Raw genomic sequence first — 27,611 nt, forward strand, 5'->3', positions numbered from 1 at the left:
CAACCCTGGCGGCTGTGCTCTGGAGACCGGAGGCCAATGGCAGGGGCCACTGAGATTCCCCAGGCTCCTGCCTTGTCAGTTTCCTCTGAAACTGATTAAAATGAGATGCAAACCCAAGTCACTAGGGAAAAAAGGTCAGAATTTTACTCCCGCCTGCTCCCCTCCCTCCTCAGCACACTGCGCTCTGGCCTGGGTCCCATCACTGCTCAGATTTCCCCTTCACCCGAGCAGCCCCGCGCTGCCCAGAAACCCCAGAGAATGGCCCCATTGTAGGTGAGACAAACCAAAATAGCAGCATCTTCTGTTCTCGGCCTTAGGGAGATTCACTTAAAACCCCAAAGTCCCAGATGTGGACGACAATGGGAGTCATTGTTGCAAATTAGTGATCCTGGAACAGATGAGAGGCAGGTAGTCAGAAAGCAGCCAGTGTGGTGGGCTGGGCTGCAGGGAGAGGACAATTTCGCAGTCACTCCATTAACCCAATTAGCAATCACTGGCAGGAATTCTGTTCATCACCAAAGAAGCACGGTGGGGAAGGTGGGAAAAGGGGACAACCAACTGGTAGGGGGTTATGGGGGCTGTGGTTGGGGAGGACGGAGATCACTGCTGGAACAAAAGGTCTAGAAATAAAACTTCAGTTATTCCTAGGCTGGTAAGTGTTATTTTTATCATGTTTTAAAAATGTTCTGGGGCTTCCCTGGTGGCGCAGTGGTTGAGAATCTGCCTGCCAATGCAGGGGACACGGGTTCGAGCCCTGGTCTGGGAAGATCCCACATGCCGCGGAGCAGCTGGGTCCGTGAGCCACAACTACTGAGCCTGCGCGTCTAGAGCCTGTGCTCCGCAACAAGAGAGGCCGCGATAGTGAGAGGCCTGCGCACCGCGATGCAGAGTGGCCCCCGCTCGCCGCAACTAGAGAAAGCCCTCGCACAGAAACGAAGACCCAACACAGCCAAAAATAAATAAATAAATAAATAAATAAATAAATAAATAAATAAATTTTTAAAAGAAAAAAAAAATGTTCTGGATTTCTTTTTAGACTGTGCCCTAGAACATTTGGATGAACAGTGTTTGTGTTAATTAATAAATCAACATATAATTAATAATAAATTGACATATATACACTAATATGTATAAAATGGATAACTAATAAGAAAAAAAGAAAATCCCTTTGGATTTGAAAGATAATAAGAAAATTAGAGAATAGTCTTAAGTATATAAACACACTAAAATTATGAAAACAAATCTCAGGACACTAACATACATATTACTTAAGAAATTTTGCAATAAAATAAATCCAAGACAGGTGATCAAAGTTTTGTTTTGTTTTGTTTTGTTCTTAAGATAGAGAATTGTGCCTTTTTTTTTTAACATTTTTATTGGAGTATAATTTCTTTACAATGGTGTGTTAGTTTCTGCTTTATAACAAAGTGAATCAGTTATACATATACATATATCCCCATATCTTTTCCCTCTTGCGTCTCCCTCCCTCCCACCCTCCCTATGTGCCTTCTTAAGGAAGAGGAAAATGAGTCAGTTTGGCAGAGGGAAGGGAGGTGCAGTTGCCAAAGAAAGCAGAATGTTTGATCAAGGATGCTCTGTGAAATGACAAGAAAAGAATATCAATAATACTAACAATAAAATTAACACTAATAACTGCACAAATAAATAAATAAATAAATCGGAGGACGTCTCCACTCTGCAGCAGGCTCTGCTGTGGAAACTGTCCAGGTGGCCTGGGAAATGGTGACTGTGGGCTCTTGATTGATCACAGCTGTCACGTCCTCAGTCATTCAGTCCAACAAGTCAATCAACACGTCCTAAGTGTCTACCTGGTACTCGCTAGAGTTTTGTGAGGGGGGGTGTGGACACAGCATGAAGAAGGCCACAGCTGTAAGCACTACTGGCTTTAATAAGTAGTGTTTACATTCAAGTCACAAAATTCTGAGCAGAGAAGGGACAGGTTAATTGGGAATGGGAATCAGGAAAAGCTGCACAGAGGAGCTGGATTTTAAAAATAAAGGTCAGATTATGACAGATGGAATGGGCAGGCTTTAGGTTACAGAGAAGGTGTAAGCGAAGGCACAGAGACAAACTTTTAAGGAGCAGGTGCAGCCCTTCTCCAGGGGGAGGCTGGGGTACTCAGAATACGGTGACCTTAGCGGCAGAGATGACCAGTTGGGAAAGAGGGCATTGGAGTGGCCACTGATGACTGGAAACACGGTGAGGAAGGTCCTCCCACTCCCTCTGCCTGGATTTTATCTTTTTTAGAGGCCACAGGGTGAGGGACTGACCTGGGATCTTCGTGTGGCCGCCTGGGGCTGCAGGAACCAGGACATTGATAACTACAGCCTTCATCACAGTAAGTAAAGGGAGAAAGGGAAACCTACCAAGTCCGGAGCACTGGCTGACTGTGGGAGGACAGATGGAGAAGATAAGCCCAGCCCCAGGGGAAACAATGACTGATTAGGTGTCTGCCCATCTCCTTCCCCACTCAGACCTGGGAGCCGCCCTCCCACAGCTCCCTCCCCCAGGCCCACTACCTCTCACTCTGTTATCACTCTCTCCACACGCCATTGTGCTCTCACCCAATTTCTCTCCTGCTCTTATTCCCTTCTCACCTTTCCCAGCCTTCCAGCCACTGTGAAAGAGAAAAATGGTAAAACATGCAAAGCTTTGACTTCAGCACGAAGGTGAGGTGTCCTGTGTCTCCTGTGTTTGACCAGTTGCAAGCCAGCTGTGTCTGGTTGCTCAAGATCCAGCTAAGCTTTGCTGCCCTTTGCAGTCTGTCTTCAGGATGCAGGGGCTGGGAGGGCAGGCACTGACCTTTGATCACACAGACAGTAATTATTTGCTGATGGCCAGCATGATGACCTGTGGAGAAACTAATGCCCACCAAAGGATTTTAGGAAAACATTCTTTGATCACTGACCGATGGAATTTCCGTATCCCCAGAGGTGTCTCAGGCGTATGTTCTGAGATCTATGGAATTGTTGTGTGCATTGGGGTGAGGGCTGGGAAACATGTCCGTCTTGGCGTCTGGGCCTGCTTTCTTCTGGGTGTGGGTCACCAGCCTCCTCATGGACACAGCCTTCCTTCTTCCATTCTGGTTGGAGATCACACAGGCTCCTGGAAGGCCCTTGCTCCCTCCCCGCTCAAGGCTGGGATGGTGTTTGTATGTGTTTGTATGGGTATTCTATACCCCCTCTGTACCCAACCACACAATACCTGCCTGTTCTCAAAGCACCAGCCCAAAGCCACTCCAGCTTCTTCTCAGGTTTCATAACCCCCTCTCGAACTGCACCTGGTCCTTCTTCCCCCGAGGCTGCAACGTTGGAGGCTGAGTAGATGGCCTGCTGGTGGCTCCCACAAGGCCAGGGCCCCAAGGCGACTGGGGTTTCAGAGGCTGGCTCACTATGGCAAGAGTCAAAGAGAGCCTCGAAACACGGGGCATCCTTCAGGAGTGAGCTACCTCTGGCTCCAAGCAGGAGGAGACCAACAGGTCTCAGGCTGGGCAGAGGCAGGACAGCTACTTTGGAAGTGCAAGGAGGTGCGCACAGGCACTGGCGTGGTGCCTGGAGGGCTTCCCAGTGTCCCCTTGAGAGCCCCTGGCCCACCTCCCAGCTAAGCTCAGCTGTGGGGCTCGGGCTCAGCTCTAAGCAAGCCTGGACGGAAATGGCCGTGAAGCTCACCCTTACCTGGCAGCTCCCACTACCAGCACAAACAGGCCTTTAAAAAGCCTCCTCGCTTCCTGGGGTGGGTGGGCAGTCAGGGCAAGTGGCTGCTGGTGGCCACTGCATCATTTTCTGGTGCAGTTCCAGGTGGCCGGCGCCACTACTTCTTTTCTGTCCGGATGCGGAGGCCAAGGGGTCTCCTGGGAGAGAGCTGCTTTGAAGCTCCTGCGCTGAACTCCTGCACGCTGTCTTGGTGTTGGGAAGCCTTACAGCTGCTCTGCGCTGGCAAAGCCTTCTCTCGCTAACTCGGGGCTTTTTGGATCAGGGTGCTGGTGAAGCAGAGCTTTGGCAAGAACCTTGGCAGCTGCTGCCAAGAGGAGAAAGAAGGGAGATAATTAGACCTGGTAATTGGTTTGCTTTTTACTTTTTTATAGGCAACAGTGACTATGGCTGGGAGAAGACACAGAAGAAAGTTGTCCTCCAGGATCAAGGCTAAGCTGTCTTGATTTTAGGGGAAAATGCTGGTCCCCGGCCAGTCCACTACTTCCTGTCACGTCTTGCCTGGCACATCTGTCTGGCTGTGAAATGATTCTCTGCACCCCAGGCTGCCCCCAACACGGCAATGCAGGTTTATGGTACCCAGGTCCATGCTGAGCCCGGGACCAGGCATCTTAGAACCTTGAATCCAAAGGTAACCTTTAGATGGATTTGCCCAACTCTGACGCCTCCAAGAAGACACGCTGTGGGGCTTATTGCAAAGGGCTTTATGGAAGCCTTTTGTTTCTGGGCAGAGCTGATTCATCATTTCCCCCAGATAAGTTTGCTCTCTGGGAGGTTTCCAGGCCCCCATCCCTCCAGTTGGCCGTTTCTCCAGACCAGATGGCTCATGTTAGATCTCAATTTGCAACGTGCTACCCTTCATGGGCACATGTTCTGGATTCGTCCCAAACTGAGCAGCTGATTCACTCGAACGTTCTGGGAAGTCCTCGCCATTTGATTCCAATTCAGCACATCAGCATAGAACCTGCGAGTAGGATTTCCAGTTTTTGTGGGGAGCCTATTGATTCTAAGCCCAGACCCAGAAGTGCAGTCCTGGGAGACTGAAGTCAGACCTCAGGCAGGGTGCCCTGGGAGCTCTGCATCGGGTCCTTGGGTTCTGGTGTTGCCCCTGGGAGGGCTGCTTCCTCAAAGTTCATCAGAAGTGGACTCAGTGGGATCAATGACCTGTTTTTGTGGCCATTTAATATCTTGGATGAAAGCAGAGGAAAGAATTCATGACCAATTTGAGCTCAGAGAGTTTAGGTTTAAACAGGATGGCCTTTCTCCAGCTTCCCTCCTTCCCAGTTACTGACCGTTTATACAGTAGACAGTTATTGAGCAAGTACTGTATGCCAGACATTGTTCTTAGGACTCGGGGATAAGGATAAAAAGATGATCCTTGCCTTCAAGGGACTTAATGACTAATGTCTGAGATAGGCAGGCACTGAGAACAAAGTGAGTGAGAGCTGATGTAACGCAGTGGTCAAGAGCCCAGACTCAGGAGCCAGACCACCTGGCTCAGGTTCCTGCTCTCCCACTTAGAAGAAGCATGTGACTTTGGACAAATTATTTCACCACTATGTGCACCAGTTTCCTCATCGGTAGAATGAGAATAATAATGATACCTACTTTAGTGTTTTATGAGGATAAATTAGTTACTAGATTTAAAGTGCTTAGAACTGTGCCAGGAATAGTGAGGGTGGTACACATCTGAGATAGGTTAAAGCTGTAGCCTCAAGAGGACTAATTGGATGAAGGGCTTAAGAGGAAGGAAGAGGTAAGGTATATACCCCAGGATTCTGGGATCTGGACATGTGCAGCCAGGAAAGGTCTTTTGAGTCTAGGGACCACTAGCATATATATACTTTATTTTAAATGTAAGTGTAGTTGATTTATAATATTGTGTTAGTTTCAGGTGTACAGCAAAGCGATTCAGTTATACATACATATATGTATATATGTATTCTTTTTTTCCTTGATTCTTTTCCATTATATTTTCTTACAAGATATTGAATATAGTTCCCTGGGCTATACAGTAAATCCTTGTTGTTTATCTATTGTATATATGCTCATGTGCATCTGTTAATCCCATACTCCCAGTTTATCCCTCCCCCCCTTCCCCTTGGATAACCATAAGTTCGTTTTCTCATTGTGAGTCTGTTTCTGTTTTGTAAATAAGTTCATTTGACTATTTTTTAGATTCCACATATAAGTGATAGCATGTAATATTTGTCTTTCTCTGTCTGACTTACTTCACTTAGTATGATATTCTCTAGGTCCATCCCTGTTGCTGCAAGTGGCATTATTTCATTCTTTTTTGTGGCTGAGTAATATTCCACTGTATGTGTATATGTGTGTGTGTGTATATATATATACCACACCTTCTTTATCCATTCATCTGTCAATGGACAGTTAGATTGCTTCCATGTCTTGGCTGTTGTAAATAGTGCTGCTATGAACATTGGGGTGCATGTGTCTTTTCGAATTAGAGCTTTCGTCTTTTCTGCATATGTGCCCAGGTGTGGGATTGCAGGATCATATGGTAACTCTATTTTTAGTTTTTTAAGTAACCTCCAGGCTGTTTTCCATAGTGGCTGCACCAATTTACATTCCACCAACAGTGTAGGAGGGTTCCCTTTTCTCCACACCCTCTCCAGCATTTATTATTTGTAGACTTTTTGATGATGGCCATTCTGACCAGTGCAAGGTGGTACCTCATTGTAGTTTTGATTTGCTTTTCTCTAATAATTAGCAATGTTGAGCATCTTTTCATGTGCCTGTTGGCCATCTGTATGTCTTCTTTGGAGAAATGTCTATTTAGGTCTTCTGCCCGTTTTTTGGTTGGGCTTTTTGTTCTTCTGTTATTGAATTGTATGAGCTGTTTGTGTATTTTGGAAATTAAGCCCAAATTGTCAGTCGCATCATTTGCAAATATTTTCTCCTAGTAGTAGTTTGTCTTTTTGTTTTTGTTTATGGTTTCCTTTGCTGTGCAAAATGTTTTAAGTTTGATTAGGTTCCATTTGTTTCTTTTTGCTTTTATTTCTATTGCCTTGGGAGACTGACCTAAGAAAATACTGCTACAATTTGTGTCAGAGAATGTTTTGCCTATGTTTTCATCTAGGAGTTTTATGGTGTCATGTCATATTTAAGTCTTTAAGCCATTTAGAGTTTATTTTTGTCTATGGTGTGAGGGAGTGTCCTAAATTCATTGATTTACATGCAGCTGTCCAGCTTTCCCAACACCCGTTGCTGAAGAGACTGTCTTTTCTCCATTGTATATTCTTGCCTCCTTTGTCAAAGATTAATTGATCCTAGGTGTGTGGGTTTATTTCTGGGCTCTCTATTCTGTTCCATTGATCTATATGTCTGTTTCTGTGCCAACACCCCAGTGTTTTGATTACTGTAGCTTTGTATTATTGTCTGAGGTCTGGAAGGGTTATGCCTCCAGCTTTGTTCTTTTTCCTCAGGATTGCTGTGGCAATTCTGGGTCTTCTGTGCTTCCATAGAGATTTTAGGATTATTTATTCTAAGCTGTGGAAAATGTCATAGGTAATTTGATAGGGATCACATTAAATCTGTAGATTGCTTTGGGTAGTATGGCCATTTTAACTATATTAATTCATCCAATCCAAGAGCATGGGATATCTTTCCATTTCCTTGAATCATCTTCGATCTCCTTTATCAATGTTTTATAGTTCTCTGCGTATAAGTCTTTCACCTCCTTGGTTAGGTTTATTCCCAACCAAGGAATTTTTTTATGTGATTTTAAACCTTTTTTTTTTTTTTTTTTACTTTCCCTTCCTGATATTTCACTGTTAGTGTAATATATATATATATATATATATATATATATATATATATTTTTTTTTTTTTTTTTTAATCTTGAGTAATTATGGCCTTGGTTTGTTTCTTTGTAGAGTGGGGATAATCATATCTTCCCTTCCAACCTCAGAAAAGCCAACATTTGAATCTACTATGTACCAGACAGTTTTATTCCGAATATTTGAATCTACTATGTATCAGACAGTTTCATTCTAAGATTGAGATAAATAACATATTTTAAATGTGTTTATTTTAAAAATTGTGATTTTCTCTCTACCACCGCCTCCCCCACCTCATACCCACCAATAGCCTGGGTAACTGAAAGACGACCAAGCAGGCAGCACTTTGATCTGGCTTTGATAACAGCAGGTACTGCTGTGGTCCTGTTTTGCCTCCATGCGATTCATCACATTTCCATGCTGTTTAGTTCCTGGTTACTAAAGCCTTGTGACCCCACGGGAGGCTGGTGATTTCTTCAGAAGGAGGATCTGGGAGCAGTAAGAAGCCTCGTGAGAAGGTCTGGGCTGCTCAGAGGTGAAGTTTCCTGGATGATATGATGAGATGGGTTGAGGACACACATTCCCCTGTGCAGACCGGTCCCTCCGGGTCCTGGAGGAGCTTCAGGCTCCTAGGAGCTTGTCTGTGCCGCAGGGCTTCTGTAAGGCAGGCTCTGCACAAAGCACGAGCTTGTTAACGGAGGTGGGTGGGGAGCATTCACATCCTTTGACTGAGGGGAAAGGCCGGATTGGGGGGTGGTAGTGTGGGGAGCGCGGCAGCCTCACTGTTTGCTCATTACCGTGAGCTGCCTTCAAGTGTCCTGGAGAGACTTCTTGGCGAGGTTTCAGAGCTTGCCACCAAGATTATGGCCCCGGCTGGCCTGGCAGCCGTGTGAGGGAGGAGGAAGTCTGCAGCAGATGCAGCAGGATTCCCGCCTGTTTGGGAGACTGGCCAACTCTAACGGGATTACCATCCGCTGCTCTGGTATCCGCCAGGAAGTTGTGAAATGAAATCTCAAGGACCCTACCACAGAGAGTGTGTGGGATGACTTGGCTGAAGCAAGAATCCTTGGGGAAATCGGTCCACTTCCCTGGCACTCCATTAGTCTCTTTCCAGAACAGAAGCTCTGCCTCGGAGCCCAGCACTGGGCAGCTGGTCTGTTCTCTGCATGGCAGCCTGTGGCCTTGGGTGGGGACGAGAGAGATGGTACCCTGGCAGGATGCTGGGGGGTGATGCGGTGACATGAAGGAATGCCTGGGCTGAACCCCAGGAACCGGAAAGTGATCCCTTGCTCTCTTCTAAGCCTCTCCCAGGCCTCTGACAACCCCACACTGTAAGGTCAACAGGGACTGCCTAGGAGACGGTTATCCAACCCTCTCGGTGGATGGAGGAAAGCACCCCTGAGCTTGGTGTCCACATTCTGGGTTGGAGGTTCGGCCCAGTCCCTTAACTTATCACTTAACCTATGGGGCCTCATTGTAAACTGCTTATCTTGTGAGGATCAATCAGGAAATTCTTTGTAAACTGTAAAGTGCTTTAAATGGAAGGAATTGCTCCAGGCACAAAATTCTCTGGGAATTGCTCCCAGAGAGTCAGAGGAGCTGAGTGGAGCCTTCTGGGCCTGACTAGGTCTTCTCCTGAAGACAAAGAGAAAGGACCTTTCACATGGCCCTTCTTTCTGGCTTCATCTGATATGGGTATCCCTGCTCTCACTGGTGGTCTGGGGTCCTAGCAAATAAGAGTTTCTGTGCCAAGATCACAGAGCTGATTTGTTTTCTTGTGACGACAGGTTTACATGTGATGCCAAGGTCACTGGTCTTCGGGGCAGCCTAGGGGATCCCCAGCCCAGGAACCAACAGGGGCCCTGTTTTCAGCAGGGTTTGTGTTTATACACGACAGTGTCTTTACCTTTTATCTAGCAAGAGTGAGTAATCTATTTGGGATATTTAACAAAAACCAGACATTACCTCACTGGTGTCTTATCCAGAGCTGCTCCAGTCTTCCCATTAATTCCAGTAACTCAGGGTCTTTTGCCATGTTGAGCAGTATAGAGAGAAATCCATACTCTTTTTCTCTGAGTAAAGGGATTCACAGAACACACTGTTCTAGTATTTGTATTCAAGCCCTTTCTTTTCCCAGTAAACATCTGTTTTCTTTATTCTGAGAACATGGCAGAGGAATTAACCCAGCTCATCCCCCAAACCATCCTGACTCTAGCTGGGTTTCTCTGACGCCCCTCTTCCCTCAGGGATATGAAGAATTTATGTGTGAACTCGCACTGGCCTCACAAGGCAGCATTGGGAAATACCAGCAGCAGGAAGACCACCTTCTCTGAGGCTGATGGCTGTTTTCTAACAGAGGTGTCAGAGATAGTGGCTCAAGTCATCATAGGCTTTGTGAGCAGCTGTCAGAGTACAGACTGACGGTGTCTCATGTCTCCCCAAGGTGTGCAAAGGCCTGCCTGCTTCTTGAAGAAGGACCTGCCATCGGTCATCATGGAACACCCCGTGGGTCGTCCTCACATAGGAAGTACAGCTATCGTAACCCCAGGCCAGGCAATGTTACATCTGTGTCTTGCAGTAGAAAAATTGAGGCCCAGGGACTTCCCTGGTGGTCCAGTGGTTAAGAATCCGCCTGCCAATGCAGGGGACACAGGTTCGAGCCCTGGTCTGGGAAGATCCCACATGCCGCGGAGCAACTAAGCCTGTGTGCCACTGCTGCTGAGCCTGTGCTCTAGAGCCCGTGAGCCACAACTACTGAGCCCACATGCCACAACTACTGAAGCCCATGTGCCTAGAGCCCACGCTCCCCAACAAGAGAAGCCACCGCAATGAGAAGCCTGCACACCACAACGAAGAATAGCCCCCTCTCGCCGCAACTAGAGAAAGCCTGTGCACAGCAACGATAACCCAGCACAGCCAAAAATTTAAAAATAAACAAATTAAAAAATAAAATGAGGCCCAATTAAAAACTTCCATGTACGCAAAATCATCATATATTAGGTGATATGAAGGAATAATTGCTAATTTTCATAGGTATCATCATGGCATGGCGACAACGTAAGAAAATGTCCATAGTGGTATAGATGCTTACTGAAGGACATAGCAGTGAAACGACATACCATCTGGGATTTGCTATAAAATATGTTAGCAGAAATATAAGAAAAAAAAAGAGATAAGATGAGTGACACAAAGCATTGTTAATGGTTGAGTCTGTTCTTTCAGCTTTTGTGGATGATTGGATGTTTTCATAATAAAAAAAATAAAATAAAGGCACTGTGAATAGTGTTAAAAGACAAGACCTACACTGGAGAAGATATTTAGAACACATGCATCTGACAAATGATTCCTATCCAAAATATATAAAGAATTACAAATTAGTTTTAAAAAAATCATCAACCTCATAGAAAAAAAGGGCACAAATTAGAACAAGCAATTCCATTCCTAGAAGGGGAAGCTTGAATGACCAATGCCCACACTCACTGGTGATCAGAAAAATGAAAATTACAAAACAAGACACCAACTTATGCCATTAGATGAGCAAACATTTTAAAGTCTGGCAATACCAAATATTAGTGGAGATATAGAGTTTAATACATATATTAGAAAGCAATTCGGCAATATCTGCTAGAAATGTTTATATCCTACAACCTAGGATTCTATTTCTCAATATATATCCCTCAGAAAGTCTGGGGCAAGTGCACAACGTATACTTCGAACACATACTTCGATGTTCATTACAGCATTGTTTATAATAGTTAAAACTAGAAAAAATGGAGAAATAATTCATGGCATAGTCATTATAATGGCAGACTACATAGAAGTTAAACGAATGTGTTCCGTTATTATATATAATTATACATAATTCATATATATGAGTCATATATATACCCATAATTATATATAATTATGGATGATTTTCCAAAACATAATATGAATATTGAATGAAATGAAAATTGCAAAAGAACATGTATGTTATTACATCATGTATATAAATAACTTAAAACATCTAACATAATATTTTTGGCTCTCTCCCTATGTCATAAGAGTACAAAAATAATTAGAAGGGCCTCAGAGCAATAGGAGAATAGTACTTACCTCCAGGGAAGGAGAGAGGGAGTGAGGATGATCTCAGTTTTATCTGTGTTTGGTTTTTCTCTAGGAGAAAATGTAAAAAACGAATCTGAAGCAAATATATCAAAAGACTGACATTTGAAATATCTGAGAGGTAGGTACAAGGTGTGTATTACATTGTTCTCTGTACTACTCTGCATATTTCAAATATTTTCTAATTTAAAAAACGATTTCTTTTTTTCTAAGTTGAAGTATAGTTGATTTCCAATGTTATATTTCTAGTACACAGCAAAGAGTGTGTGTGTGTGTGTGTGTGTGTGTACACATACACTCTTTCTCAGATTCTTTTCCATTATTGGTTGAATATAGTTCCCTGTGCTATACAGTAGGACCTTGTTGTTTATTTTGTTTATCTATTTTATATATAGTAGTTTATATTTGCTAACCCAAACTCCTAGTTTATCCCTCCTCCCCCTTTCCCCTTTGGTAACCATTAAGTTTGTTTTCTATGTCTATGTTTGTAAGTCTATTTCTGAAAAAACAATTTCTTAATTGAGGTCCTAAAGTGCCTCCCTTCTAAATATCACCTTTTCTTTTTCTCCCCCTCCCCCAATATTTTAACCAAATTATGAGTAATTTAGGCGTTTGTGGACATGTGTGGAACTCCAACCAACATTTATGTGTTTGTCTCTAGGGGACAAAGCCTCCTGGAATTCAAACATGTTTTTCTGGAGCACCTCGTTTCTAAGTTGGGGAGCGTCTACATTCTAAAGATCACCTTTTCCTATGACTTCAGAACCCCCTGACTCACCTTGCACCTCTATGAAAACGACTCCCGAATCTGATTGACACCCTTTCTCTCCCCAGCATCATTTCTGTGTCTCCAATTCACTTCATGGCTAGTTTTTCTATTATCTCAAATTTATCCTCCAAATCAATTATCTCTACCACTGCTGTCTCAAAACAGCTCTTTCCTTTAGTTTCCTGTTTCTGTCAATAGTGCACTCAATAAATGTTAGTTTTCAGAAAGAGACTCGCAGACACAGAGAACAGACTTGTGGTTGCCAAGGGGGAGGTTGAGTGGGGGAGGGATGGACTCGGAGTCTGGGGTTAGTGGATGCAAACTATTACATATAGAATGGATAAACAACGATGTCCAACTCTATAGCACAGGGAACTACATTCAATGTCCTGGGATAAACCGTAGTGGAAAAGAATATTTAAAAAAATAATGTATATAGGCGTATAACTGAGTCACTTTGCTGTGCAGCAGAAATTAACACAACATTGTAAATCAACTATATTTCAATAAAAAAATAAATTTAAAAAATGTTAGTTTTTGTTTTCATTAGTCCTTTCAACGTTTACCTTTTCCCATTGAGTTTACTATACACAGAACTGCAAATTTGTCATCTTGAAATTCTGGGGGTTTTTTTCTGAAGTGCTGTTCTCCACCCCCCGCCAAAATGCTATTTTATATCAATTATTCCCAAGCTGAAAAACCTTATGGTGGCCCACTGCCAGCCTAAGAAGGTCCAAAATCCTTAACCGTTTGTTCGCATGCCTTCCTCTTTCTCCAGTTTTGTTGCCCACTGTCTGCTGTCACTAAGGAGGTGGCACAAGCACCCAACCATGCTGCATGTCTTCCTGTCTTCCTGCATTTTCAGTCTTGAGATGCTTCAAGCTCAGATCAAATGCCTTTTTTACAAAGCTTTCATCCAGTTCTACTGCGAGAACCATTCCCGTAGCACAGCCCATGTGCTGCCTTAGGTACAGGCAAATCTTTTTGTACAAAATGGGTCTAGAAGGCACATCTTTCCCCCTCCCCAGATCCCTTTCCATTAATGCTGAGCTCAATTATTTAGCAGACTCAGGAAGCAGAGGTGAGATGAACAGACATGCTTATCCATACAGGATCTCATCCATATAAACGTTAAATCCATCTTTCCCCCTTCCTTTCCTTCCTCTTAGATTTTCTTCAGTGATATTAACTGTAAAGCAGGCTGGCCTCACATAGGATTTGCAGAGAAGGTAAGGTGCTTTTCTCTGACATATGGCAAGAAGCTGGTGAAAATGAGATTCCTTTAAGCCTAATAGTGTATCAATTCTAAGATGCACATTTTTTCACATGTTAATATCTCTGAAATCAAGATGCATTTTTCAAGCAATAGAAGTTTTTTTTTTTTTTCTTTCTTGCTGGTATACAAAAATAAAAGTGCATCTTCTATTGATGGTATCTATAATTAGATGAAATAAGGTATATGGGAAGTATTTAAAATGTCTCTAAATGCAAACAGCTTTTACTATTTGATATGAATATTAACTATCAGTGTTAAAAAGAGACTTTGGAACACTGTTCTAGGGGTGCATACTTCTGCAAAAATAGCTCCAGAGCAGCATTCCACTTCATTCCCCCACAAAAGCAGCATTGTGTACATGTCTTATCTACTCTGCCTTACTTTGTAAGCTGTTAGAGGGCAGAGACCCAGAAGAAGATATACCTTGAAATTCTCTGTGTAACGAGCAATAAAGAGCAGACATAAAGCCCTGCAAGCAAAATTCCTGAACAAAAGGTTTCTATGAAGGAAGCGGCTGACCGGTCCCCAGGTAATATCTGGTGTCCCAGATAATAAGCGGGCAATCAAGAATAGAACCCGCAGTGCTCATGGCCTCGGTCTCAGGCTAGACTGCACTCTGACCTCTTTACGCATCCTGCTCTCCAAGAGCCCAAGTTTGGGTTCTCAGGAAGCCACTCCAGGCATGTTTTGTGACAACAGAGGTTGCCTGACAGCTTGATCAGGGATTCATTGTTTATACTTTTCTACTTTCCTGGCGTCCCTCCCACCTGCTTTCGTATCACTACCACTGGTAAGTTAGGCAGACCAGACTCTTCCATTGTCCTCTGTCACCTCCTCATACTACTTCTCCCAACCCTTGGTGAAGCCAGGAGCCCCAGCTTAGGTCACCTGTCCCTTACTGGTCACCTGTGACTTACTTGCCCATTCTGTCCCATTGACTTAGGCAGTAAACTCCCTGGGGTGGTAACAATCTAGGTGGTCAGGGGAGACTCTGAATGCAGTATGGTACTCCATAAATTATTAACTGTCGGAATCGTGAAAACAGGGAGCTGTGAGTACCCGGAGAGGGTGGGCAGAGAGGGGTTTGACAACACACGCACCGCACACACACACACATTTACACAAACATGCAGGATGCGTTTTCTCAGTGACTTTGTTATATGGTTTTCTGAGTTTTCTGTTTTGCTTTTTGCGGAACCTAAGTGCTCTTGCGGTCATAAGTAGGGCTGTTGCCAACTTGGTCCCAGGATGCTCGGGCAGGGGATGAGCTGCAGAGAACTTTTCTTGCTTACGGCAGCAGCAAGGGAACCGTGGGTTCCTTCCAAGGAGCTAGTGTGACTGCAGTGTTGGTGGGAGGCAGCCAAGGTGATGAGAAGGATGTGTTGATGCAAAGGGGTCTGAGGTCAGGGAGCCGCTTTCTGCGTGGCGGCCCTTCCACGCGGCGTTTCCAGCACACCCTCGCTCCCTCTCACTGGCATATCCTGGTGAATGGAGGTCAGGGAATACTATTTTGAGTGGTTCGAGAGGGACGGGAGGCTGCTGGATATATCAGCCTGCTTGTGGGAGGAAGAAGGAAGAAAAGCATCATCAAGGCTGTGCTAAACACAGATGCTGTTCTTTGACCTTCACTCCAGTTGCTACATCACTCCTGCGTATTTTATCTTTGCCAAAACCACAATGGGAGGAAGCTAGTGAGACAAAGAGGTGATCGTGGAGCCAATTTCTATTTCTAGCCTGTGGTTGACCCTGGCAAGTAACCTTGAGCAGGTCATTAACCCCTCCCTAGGGTGATGATAGTGGATTCCAACTTATGTCAAGGAACTCCTGTGAAAAGTGATAAGTTGAGATTTTAAAGTGCTTCAAGATCTTAGAAGAGATGAACAAACAATATTGCTGTGTTTGGGGCCAGCGTTATGGGCTGCCCTTGAAATCTAGTTCTCCATGCACTGGCCAGGCTCTCTCCTTCGCTTGGTGACCAAGTGCACAACACATTTAGGACTAGTAACAAAAATAGCTAACATTGATTAAATGTTGACTGTGTGCTGGGCACTTTAGTTTAATGCTCACAGCAACCTCATGAAGTACCAAAAAAAGTCCAGAGAGGTTAAGTAACTTTCCCAAGGTCACACAGTCAATAAGCCAGAACCAGTATCTGAACTCTGGCCTCCTGAGTCCAGGGTCTGCTTTTATCCATGATGTCGAAGTGTATTTAATTACCAGGTAATTCCTCATTAGTGAGCATTTGCTATATATTCTGTGCGAGTTGGATGGTATGTGGTATGGAACTGTATAAACAGACAGGAAACACATGAAGGTTGGGTGCTAAATGGGTGACACTGAAATGCTTTTGGAGATCTGGGGAAAGAGGGATCGGTATGCGCTGAACTTTGAGGGGAAAGTTCATAGAGAGAATGAGGCTTAAACCATTTTTTGGCTTTCTAAACAGAGTTAGAACATTTAGCCTCTCTGGAATCACAATGTCTAGAAAGATGCCAACATGTACTGGTTGTGGGAAAAGGGGCAGGGAGGAGGGACTACTTCAAAGTCAAATCTGGGACCTGCTGCCTACACCGTGTTGAACTGATTCGTAATACTTTGGCTCTTGAAGCCTCTGTGATGCTCAGCAGTAACGGAAACTTACACAACATTATATGTCACTTGCATCTCAATTACATAAAAAGAAACCTGCATGTCTTCCAAATGTTTTTGGCCAATAGAACACCTTTTTCATAGAATTTTTGTCACTAACTCATAGACTTTCAAGTTTGGGAACCACTGATGTAAAGGAAAGCCCCTCCTTGGAAACAAAAGTCGTTGACAACCCCCAACAACTGAAAATCAAACTCCCTGAACATCCAGTGTAATGCTGCCCTTTTCAGGGCTAGCATTCATCACACAGCGCTCTGGACATTTGGTTTTTTTCCCTGTGTGTACCATGTTACTACCCTAAGCCAGACTAGGAATCTCCCAAATGCAAATATATGGCTGGTATATCTTTTTATGCCCTGTGGCTCCTAGCCCACCTTGTCTAAAGAAGGTCAATAAACATATGTTGGTTTAAAAACGGAGACAGAGAGCAGAGAGGAGAAAATGAAGAAGGAAAAAAACCCGTACTTGAAATGACAGCAATTATTGGCAATTTACAACTGATTACTTGAGTTAATTGCCACTCATCAATCAGCACTCTTTGAAAGACTAGTAGATTGTTTAAAATGCAAAATAATGCAAATTTTTATCTTGGTCTTGGTCAGAGCTAGATCTGCAGTTGGAGGGAGCCAAATTTGGGACATGACCTCTAAAATATATCTTCCTTTATTAGCTTTGGCTGCTTTCTGCTGAACTGGGTGTGCCTGGGTGGCTCCAGCCCTTGGAGGTTTGATGCCTGGTCCTAGAATCTCATAAAGCCTGAGTACCCCCTGGGGTCAGCATGACTGCAGATGCCAACTGAAGGGCTGCTGGTGATGCCACTGCTTGTGGAACAACTAACCCAAGGGCAGGGGGGGCTGCAGTTAAAAATGCAAGTGACACTTTGATCTTAGGCGTGGTCCCTGTCTGAACACACCTTACTGCCCACACCCCTGCCCCCAGTTCCCAGGGTTAAAGAGGGCACCATTCCTGAGGTGTGTGACTTTTAGTCTCTAAAGGCCCATGTCTTTATTTTTTAATTAAAAATTTTTTATTATTGAATTATAATTGACATACAATATTATATTAGTTTCAGGTATATAACATAGTGATTTGATACATTATGAAATGATCACCAAGATAAGCCTAGTTATTACAATGTTATTAATATAATTACTCATTAGTCTTAAAGGTTCCTCCCACCCTAACTCCAGTTTTTTTTTTTTATTGCTTAATGACATTCCATTTATTTTACTTTATTTTTTCTTGAAGTATAGTTGATTTACAATGGTGTGTTAGTTTCAGGTGTACAGCAAAGTGATTCAGTTATACATAGACATAAATATATGTATTCTTTTTCAGATTCTTTTCCATTATAGGTTATTACAAGATATTGAACATAGTTCCCTGTGCTATACCGTAGGCCCTTGTCATTATCCTAACTTGAGTTTTGAAACTAGTTCACCCTGGGAGAAGTAATTCATAAACCATTTGCTGCTGACACCTAGAGGGGTTTCAGCGCAAATGGGCAGGGGCTTCTCTCCTTTTTTTCAGGAGGAAGGGGAAAGGAGTGGGCTCCTAAAGAGGGTGGAGTCCCAGCAGAGGATAAAGGTGTCTCTGAACACTGGTATGAAGATTCTGTCTCCTGTGGGAGGAAATTGATCTTGTTTGCTCTTTTTGTTCTTGGTTGAGTTCCCGGTGTGGATCTTGGTGTCAGAACCACCCAGGCTTGGTCCTCACTGGCTCCTACAGATTCCTAGCCAGGGTTGCTCCCAGGCCTGGGCAGCAAGAACTGGGTGGGAGCTTGGAGAGGTCCTGCCCTACATGCTGGGGGCCTGTGGCCGCCTCCCCTGTTCATGCAGCTATTTGGAAAAGACTGGAAGGAGAGGGTGGAGACTCAAAGCCTTGAAATCTGACTGTGGTTGTTTTTCTGCTAAAAACAAAGGATCCCCACCCGCGTCCTGGCCTGTTGGTGCCCTTTAGGGCAGGGCCACAGTGACCCCTGAGGAGCAGCTGCTGGAGGTGCGGCGGGACGAGCACAGCCCCTCTCCTCCTCCCCTTTGCTTTGGAAGCACTCACGTACCAGTGGAGCCAGCACTGGCCTCCCGTGCTAGCCTGTGTTACGTGGATCAGCGTGAGCCCTCTACAGCCAGGGCCGAGCCCTGTCTTCGTTTCCCATTTAACTTCCCACTGGTGCCCAGGGGGCTGTGTACACAGAGGGCCTCCAGGGGAGGCTGCTGACAGCATGGCGGAAGAGTTGGGAGTTAGGAGGCCGTTTTGAGGGGTGTGGCGGAATCCTCATCCCTGTCCTTAATTTCTCTGATGCCTGCTAAGGAGCCAGGGTGTGCACCGATCAGTCTCTGTTCCTGGCCCCGTGGCCAACTGTCACACGCGTTGGAGCAAAGAAGAGCTGCCCTCAGCGCGTTGTGTGTGGTTGGCTTGGCCTCTGAGGCTCTGGCTCCACCCGTTGAGCCACAGGTTCTCTATCTTGTGACGCCCTTCATCACCTGTCCCTCCTGACCAACCGGTTGCCTCCACTTCTCCTGCCTGGATGGGAAACGCTATGGGGGAGGGGGTGGGCAGCCTCTCACCTGCATTAAAGCTTGAGGCCAAAGGGCAGGGGAAGCAGGGGGCCGAATTGGCAGGGTTCAAATGGCACCATCAGTGAACTCAAGGGAGCCTGGCTTCCCACCCAGGAGCCCCAGGGTGATGGGACCATACTAAGACAGGCTGGGACCTGGGGCCCTTTGCTGCAGTGCTTGCACCTGGACAAATGTCTCCTCAAGCAACAAAATACAAAGAAGCTATGAGGGACTAAAAATAACTGCGTGCATGCAAAGTTAGGGCAAATTATGGACAACAAGATACAAGAAGCCCGTGCACCGCAACAAAGAGTAGCCCCCCCTCGCTGCAACTAGAGATAGTCCACACGCAGCAACGAAGACTCAACGCAGCCAAAAATAAATAAATTAATTTAACAAAATACTTTAAAAAAAAAAAGTTTATTGGTTTTTTTTTTTTTTTAGAAATTTATTTATTTTTGGCTGCGGTGGCTCTTTGCTGCTGCGCATGGGCTTTCTTCTAGTTGCTGCAAGCGGGGGCTGCTCTTCGTTGTGGTGGGCAGGCTTCTCATTGCAGTGGCTTCTCTTGTTGTGGAGCATGGGCTCTAGGCGTGCGGGCTTCAGTAGTTGTGGCACACGGGCTCAGTAGTTGTGGCGCACGAGCTTAGTTGCTCTGCGGCATGTGGGATCTTCCCGGGCCACGGCTCGAACCCGTGTCCCCTGCATTGGCAGGCAGATTCTTCACCACTGCGCCACCAGGGAAGTCCCACAAAGTTTACTGTTAAGATACAAAATGACCAAAACCCCAACTGCCACTTCTGAAGAACCGTGAGTGAAAACAGGGTGTAGGGAGAAAAAGCAGGGTACTGCTCATGCCCCCTGCACTCAACACCACCAGAGAGGTGGACAAACCACCTAAGGCACGCCTCCAGCCCGACCCCTGGACACACACCTACCCTCACCCCATGTAAGGAACTAGCTCGGCCCCCCACTCGGGGACTGAGCAAGGGAACCTGTTACTTGTTTTCACTCCCTCCTGCTGCAGCAGGAGGCCCAGTAAAACCTTGTGTGAATTTCTTGTCTGGCCTCTTATCAATTTCTATTGATTAAGGAAGGACAAGAACCCTGGTACGTAACAATACAACTTGCAGTCAGTTCTTGTAGCCCACATGCATCCAGAGACTTTCCAGGCTGAGCAAAAATATTTGACCACTGCTGCATCTTGGAATTCCAATGGTTTCAACCTTGATAGTGCAGTTAACTGGATGTCTTTCTCACAATTCCTTTATTCATAACGTGTACAGAGGCCAAAGTTTGCTGTGATCTTCCTATGTGCTCAGCACTATGCCAAGTGCTTACAATGTATTATCTCATTTAATCCTCACAACAACTCTACAAGGAAAGTTCAGTTATCACCCCAATTTACTGATGAACTAACTGAGGATAGGGAGGGTAAGTAACTTGTCCAAGATTATATTCCCGGTATGTGGCAGAGCTAAAAGTCTGACTGAGGCAACAGTCTTAACAACCATACTACTGTCTCATGTATATGATGATTTTCCTTTGTCCTGGATTAAAGCCTTTACATTTTACCAAATCTAGGTCTTGTGTATATTGATCTAGCATGGGGGTCAGCAAGCTATGCCCTATGGGTCAAATCTAGTCATAGCCTTTTTTTGTTAGGCCTGCACGCTGGGAATGGCTTTTTACTTTTTTTTTTTTTTTTTTTGGCTGTGTTGGGTCTTCGTTGCTGGGCGCGGGCTTTCTCTAGTTGCGGCGAGCGGGGGCTACTCTCCGTTGCGGTGCATGGGCTTCTCATTGCAGTGGCTTCTCTTGTTGGGGAGCACGGGCTCTAGGCACGCGGGCTTCAGTAGTTGTGGCACGTGGGCTCAGTAGTTGTGGCTCGCGGGCTCTAGAGCGCAGGCTCAGTAGTTGTGGCGCACGGGCTTAGTTGCTCCGCGGCATGTGGGATCTTCCCGGACCAGGACTCGAACCCGTGTCCCCTGCACTGGCAGGCGGATGCTTAACCACTGCGCCACCAAGGAAGCCCACTATTTACATTTTTAAAGGTTGTTAAACACACACGTGCATGGGTGCACACACACGCTAAACTGTACACTTAAAATGGTTAAGATGGTAAAATTTTTTTTTCTGGATGGGCCTTTAAATTATTTTTTTTAAAAACTGTGGTAAAAAGACATAACATACAATTTACTGTCTTAACCATTTTAAGCTTCCATCTCTTGGCTATTGTGAGTAGTGCTGCTATCAACATGGGTGTGCAGATATCTCTTTGAGATCTTGCTTCAATTTTTTTTGGATATATATCCAAAAATGAGATTTCTGGATCTATTTTAAACTTTTTTTTCTTAAACACCACACTGTTTTCCGTAGTGGTTACATCTATTTTGCAATCGTACCAACACAATGGTTGCACAATGGCTCAAGTTTCTCCACGTCCTCCCCAACATTTGATATTTTCTGGGGTTTTTTTTGACAGTGACCATCCTAATGAGTGTGAGATGATATCTCATTGTGGCTTTTATTTCCATTTCTCTGATAATTAGTGATGTTGAACATTTTTTCATATGCTTGTTGGCCACTTATATATCATCTTTGGAGAAATGTCTATTCAAGTCCTTTGCCTATTTTTAATTGGGTTATTTGATTTTTTTGTTGTTGAATTCTAGCAGCTCTTTATATACCCTGGGTATCAGATGATATGTGACTTGCAAATATTTTCTCCCCCTTCATAGGTTGCCTTTTTAATCTGTTGATTGTGTTCTTTGATGTATAAAAGTTTTTAGGTTTGATGTAGTTCCATTTGTGTACTGTTGCTTTTGTTGCCTGTACTTTTGGTGTTATATCCAAGAAATCATTGCAAGTCCAATGTCATGAAGCTTTCCCTTATGTTTTCTTCTAAGGATTTTATAGTTTGGAGTCTTATATTTAGGTTTTTAACCCATTTTGAGTTCATTTTTGTATATGGTGTAAGGGAAGGATCCGACATCATTCTTTTGCATGTGGTTATCCAGTTTTCCCAACATCATTTTTTGAAAAGAGTATCTTTCCCCCTTGAGAAGATGGTGAATTTTATGTTATGTGTATTTTAACACAATTTTTTGTGTTAAAAAGAGAAGAATATGCAGCAGAGATAGTATTTGGCCCACAAAGGCTAAACTATTTCCTATTTATTATTTGGCTCTTTATAAAAAAGTTTGTTGACACTAGAGCTAGCGCCTACAGCATCTTGGATACAGTACACCAGTGTCATATGTGTTGACAGTAAGCCCCAGCGTGATGTCTGTCATTCTCTAATTCTCTGATTCTCTTTGGAATATGCCTCTTCTAAGAGTGCACTTAACAATTAAAAACTCAGTGGATGGGCTTCCCTGGTGGCGCTGTGGTTGAGAATCTGCCTGCCAATGCAGGGGACATGGGTTCGAGCCCTGGTCTGAGAAGATCCCACATGCTGCGGAGCAACTGGGCCCGTGAGCCACAATTACTGAGCCTGCGCGTCTGGAGTCTGTGCTCCGCAACAAGAGAGGCCGCGATAGTGAGAGGCCCGCGCACCGCGATGAAGAGTGGCCCCCGCTTGCCACAACCGGAGAAAGCCCTCGCACAGAAACGAAGACCCAACACAGCCATAAGTAAATAAATAAATAAATAAATAAATAAAAATTAAAAAAAAAAAAAAAACTCAGTGGATTCATTGTGTGCATGACGATGGAAGTGCCAGTGGCTGCGCCTTTGAGTCTGTGTAGATGTGGGCCTGGTTGCCTGGCAGGGCGGCCAGTGGCCTGTTTCTTAACCTTCCTGGTTGTGAAACGAGCATGAGAAATTTTGGCCTTGGAAAGGAGGGAAATGAAAGAGGAGAATCTGACCAAGTTTCACTGAAACATTGGCAGGGAGCTCTGAAGCCTTCTTAGAAGGAAGAACCAATGTAAATCACGGGCAGCATTATTATCTTAGCAAGTCTTTGAGCTCCTGGCCTAAATGTGTAAAATAATCTGCTTAGGCTCAAGAAAATGCCTTTTCTCTTTTCACACTGGATGTATGAATGTATGACCAACAGACTATCTAACTTAATGTCTTTTCCTGCCTCACTTCTCTACCCAGGTGGTGAATTCCCCGAGGCCTGGTCTGGGTCTCAGATTTCACCTGTGGCTCCTCTGAGCCCTTGGTACCACACTTAGCAGCAAACAGCGACTCTTCTTCTTTGTTTACTGCCTGACTCACGTTCTGAAAAGCCCCTAAATGAAAACAGGCCTCTAGGAAGAGTCTCTAAGGAAATAAGGGCCTTCTGCCCGCCTCTGAGAACAATCTTGAGGCCCAGAGAGCTGGGAGGGCCCTGAGTGCCCAAGTATTCCCTCCCTCACCTTCAGAAGACAAATGCTGCATCACTCCCTGCATCTTCGGCCTTCAACCCACTTCAGTGCTCCAGGAAACATCCTGAGGGTTAATTATTTCTGAGGGCTGACTCAGATGGCATTTTTCTGCCAAAGGATTCTGTCAGCCAAGCACCGTCCTGCAGTTACCCCTCGTGAGGGAGCCTTTGTGAGTCCTGTCAGGGAGGAAGCCCCACTGGCAGGGAGGCCCCAGGCCCTGTCGCTTGGGGTGGAGTCCAGACCTAATCCCCCAGGGTGGGGCTGGTTGCCGGGAAGGGAGCTGTCGCTGGGCGAGTGAGGGAGGCCTGTGTGAGAAGCCGGCTCCAGCACACTCACCACCAGCTGCCTTTCAGTCAGTCCCTGTGGGGCTACCGCTTGCCTTTCATTTTGTTGATTGGAGACTGTGTCCCTGAATGGAGCCTAATGTCCTTTTGAAATTATCTGTTCTTTTTTTCTCTTTTAAAAATTTCTCTTGCATCCTCCATTTGGTTCAGATTGTCACTGTGTCCCTGACAGCTGAAGGTGGATAATGGGACATCCGGAGGAAAGGGTTGATTCTCAAACACAAACGGTCTGCCCTATGAGGCCAAACTGGGGGAGGGTGGGAGGGAGGGAGGGAGAGTGTCTGGGGGAAGAGGGCCTGGGAGCCATTCTTTCTCAGGTCAGTGTAGGATGAGGGGGCGGGGTGAAGGGGGGAGCCCTGGGAGAGCTGGGGGCACGGCATCAAAACTAGAGCAGAAGAGGTGTCGAGGCTGTGGAAGCAGGAGAGCTGGGAATGCAGGTCTGAAAAGGATCTGAGGGATGGGGGTGGCTGGAGCACGGGTAGCAGAAGGGAGATTCAAAGAGGCTGAACTGCGCTTGAGGTGGGGAGGAGACAGAGCGAATGAGACCAAGGACTCACTCCATGGGAGCCCTTAGCTTCAACCTGCCCTCTGCCCACGATGTGTGTAGGAAGATATCCACGGGGCAACACAACTGCAGTCATCCCCCCAGCTGACCCATGCTGTATTTAGGGCTCCTGCTGATGGGCCAATGCTTTGCCTTCATACAGAAAGAACAGCACTTCCGCAAAAGGAACCAGTGAGGGACTTCCCTGGTGGTGCAGTGGTTAAGAATCCGCCTGCCAATGCAGGGGACACGGGTTCGAGCCCTGGTCTGGGAAGATCCCACACGCCGCGGAGCAACTAAGCCCGTGCGCCACAGCTACTGAAGCCCGCTCACCTAGAGCCTGTGCTCCTCAACAAGAGAAGCCACCGCAATGAGAAGCCCGCGCACCGCAATGAAGAGTAGCCCCCGCTCACCGCAACTAGAGAAAGCCCGCAGGCAGCAACGAAGACCCAACGCAGCCAAAAGTTAATTAATTAATTAATTTTTTTTAAAAAAGGAACTAGGTGAAGGCAGGGCTATTCTTGTGTGAGAAATGGTAATTATACCAGTCAATTCCATCTCCTCTAAGAACCCAAGGCCTGTAGTAAATTACATAGTTACAATTCTACCCTATTCCCAATTTACCCACCAGAAAACAACACAAAATCCGACCCCGTGTTTTGCAAGAGTCAATAAATATTTATACGACAGCTTGTACGTAGTACATACAGGGAAGTATTTAATATGTTATATCATTTGATCTTCTCAGTAACCTTGTGATCTATTTACTAATAAACAAATGAAGACTCAGAGAGGCTACAAGGTAGCCAGGAATCACAGGACCAAAGAGATAGGCCTGTCAATGCTGAGTAGACAAGCTTTGCATCTAGTGAACGGTGTCTACCAGGCTCCAGGATCAGGGCTTGCACGTTGCTCCATAACCGCGTCCAGGGCCCAGAAACTGGGTAGACCAATGCCTACAAATATGCCGAGGGGCTGCTTTTGGACATTCTATTCTCATCCTCTCTCCTGTGCGCTTCACTCCCCGGCTGCCATCCTGTCCCCCTTCCCCTTCCAGGAAGGCAGAGAATGGAGAAGTTGAATTTCATTATTTGACGTCCCAAGTATTTGAGTGCCTCCCATGGTGCCAAGCATTATTCTAGTTTCTGGGGTTAAGGAAGTGAACAGGACAGATTAAAACCTCTGCCCTTATGGAACTCATATTCTAGCCAGGGTACAGACATTTGTCTGAGAGATCAGGTTCTAACTGCATGGAACAGGTCCTTGCGTGGATCAGGGAGGATCTGGGGGAGAAATGGAAGTTCTGGGACTCCTAGGCTGCTGTGCAGAGACTAGAGCAGACCCCTGCTGGGTTGTCTGTTGCCCTGCCTCACCAGTTGTGTCCGCTCCCATTGCTGTGGTCCAGGCATGGGCTTTGCAGCTCTGTCTGCGGACCCCTTCCCTGGTTCTCATCCCAGGATGGGCTTCTAAGCCACGCTGACCTAATTAGTGTCATTGCCACAGGATCTGGAATTGAGACTAAAAGATTCAATCTGGGCTGATCTCTTGAACATGTAAAACACCAGGAGCTAAGGAATGGCCTTTGGGTATTTTTTTATTAACAATATTTATTTCATTTTTTTTTACCATATGGACTGGAGAGCATAAAAAGTCCATTACAGAGTAAGAGGACAGAAATGGACTCAGGCATAGAGATGCAGCATGGACAGACACCCTGATACCCTGTAGGCCCCGATGTTGGTATTTTCCTGAGGCCCAGCTGCTCTCCTGCTGTGGGCATAAGAAGAAAACTCACCCATTCAATGACTTATCCTTCTGTGCTTAAGCTGGCTTAAGTTGTTTCTGCTACTCAAGACCAATTCAGTCTCATCTTCGATGTAAACAAAAACTTTGAACCTCTGTTCAGGGCAGAAGCAGCAGACTTAGAATTGGCCTGATAAGATCAGGACTGGGAGTGACAATCAAACTGGTCCCTAGAGACCACGGATCACTTTTAGGACACTCTCCTGCCCCGCACCACCTTTCTTCCAAGGCCTAGGGCTAAGAGCACACAGGGAACATGCAAGTTGATCTGGATACAACCAGAGGCTGACCTTCACCCAAATCTACTCTCAGTAAAGGATCAGATTTTTGATCCACATGCATTTTTTCCTTTGCTCTAGGCCCTAGAAGGGAGAAAAGATTGTGGTAAAAGAAAAAGAAGGAGGGACTTCCCTGGTGGTCCAGTGGGTAAGACTCCACTCTCCCAATGCAGGGGGCCCAGGTTCGATCGCTGGTCGAGGAACTAGATCCCGCATGCATGCTGCAACTTAGAAGTCCGCATTCCGCAACTAAAAGATCCCGCGTGCCACAACGAAGATCCCCAATGCAGCCCAAATAAGTAAATAAATAAATTTTTTTTTTTAAAAAGAAGGAAAAAGATAAACTACCTTCTAAACTGTGAGTCCAGTAATGGAGTGGCTGTCCGTATTGATCTTTGCAAGATCATTGCAAGCTTAGCAAGAATCAGCTACTGGGTCATAGCCTGTTTGGAAAGACAAATGTAGTCCATTAAAAACGACTGCATATCAGCTACAGAAAGCTCCTTATTTGACTACCTTTACTCTACTCCTGACTGGTTTCCATTTGCCCTACAAGCCCCAGTTTTCTCTGGGAAGCCTTTCCCAAGGTTAGGTTAGGGACCTCCTCTCTGTTATAGTACTTCCTTAAAGTATACTCTGTTTAAGTTGCCTGTTTAAATTCCTGAGAGTAGAGACCATGTATTTTAGCTCAATACCTGGCAGATGGTAGATATTTAATATAAATTTATTCAACAAAGGACTGAATTCAGGCATTAATTTAGTGCTACCTCAAAAGTCTCCATATCTAAACATCTACAGACAACCACTCTGTGGCCATCAAAGCAAGTGTTCATTTTCTCATGTGAAAGAAGTCCAGAGGAATTCAGTCCTGGGCAGGAATGGTGGCTCCAGAAGTTATCAGGAACCCCAAGCTGCTCTGGCTTTCTCTAGCACCATCCTTAGCACTTGCTTCCCCAAGGTCCAAGAGGGCTGTGGCAAGTCAGCCATCACATCTGCATTCCAGGCAACAGGACAGAGGGAGAAGGGCAAATGGGCAACAATAGGGCATCTTGCCCATCTGAGTCTAAGCAGACTTCTTGAAAATTGCACATATAACATCCTTTTATATCTAATTGGTCAGGAAAGCTTAGAAATCTGGGCAATAACTGGGCACATTGCTGTCCCAAATAAACTTGGAGTTTTATAATTCAAGGGGAAGAGGAGAACAGATAGTATGTAGGAACCTGAAGTCTCTGCCCCAGTCCCCAAGCAAAACTGTCAGAAAGCCCCCAGCCCCCTTTTAAGATAAGTTAAAATATCAGTAGATCTTTAGGGAGCTCCACTTTGCTCTGTATCTCTGTTCCCTTTGATAGATGGGCTAGTAATCAATACTTTTGTCTCTGCATAGA

At 45.2% G+C, this 27,611-nt stretch overlaps 1 long non-coding RNA gene across 2 annotated transcripts in view; it reads right to left on the reverse strand.

The window, feature by feature from the left end:
• Positions 1–7,815: 7,815 nt before the first annotated feature.
• The window catches only part of LOC132353989 (uncharacterized), a 48,780-nt gene continuing 28,984 nt past the window's right edge, over positions 7,816–27,611 (reverse strand). For both annotated transcript variants that reach the window (XR_009499126.1, XR_009499127.1), the window contains exons 2-5: positions 26,572–26,666; positions 11,627–11,686; positions 9,497–9,603; positions 7,816–8,202 (exon numbers count right to left, since the gene is read on the reverse strand). This is a non-coding gene — a long non-coding RNA (uncharacterized LOC132353989). The remainder of the gene's footprint in view (positions 8,203–9,496; positions 9,604–11,626; positions 11,687–26,571; positions 26,667–27,611) is intronic.

The sequence above is a fragment of the Balaenoptera ricei genome, chromosome 1 (genome assembly GCF_028023285.1).
Source record: "Balaenoptera ricei isolate mBalRic1 chromosome 1, mBalRic1.hap2, whole genome shotgun sequence".
Taxonomy (NCBI): domain Eukaryota; kingdom Metazoa; phylum Chordata; class Mammalia; order Artiodactyla; family Balaenopteridae; genus Balaenoptera; species Balaenoptera ricei.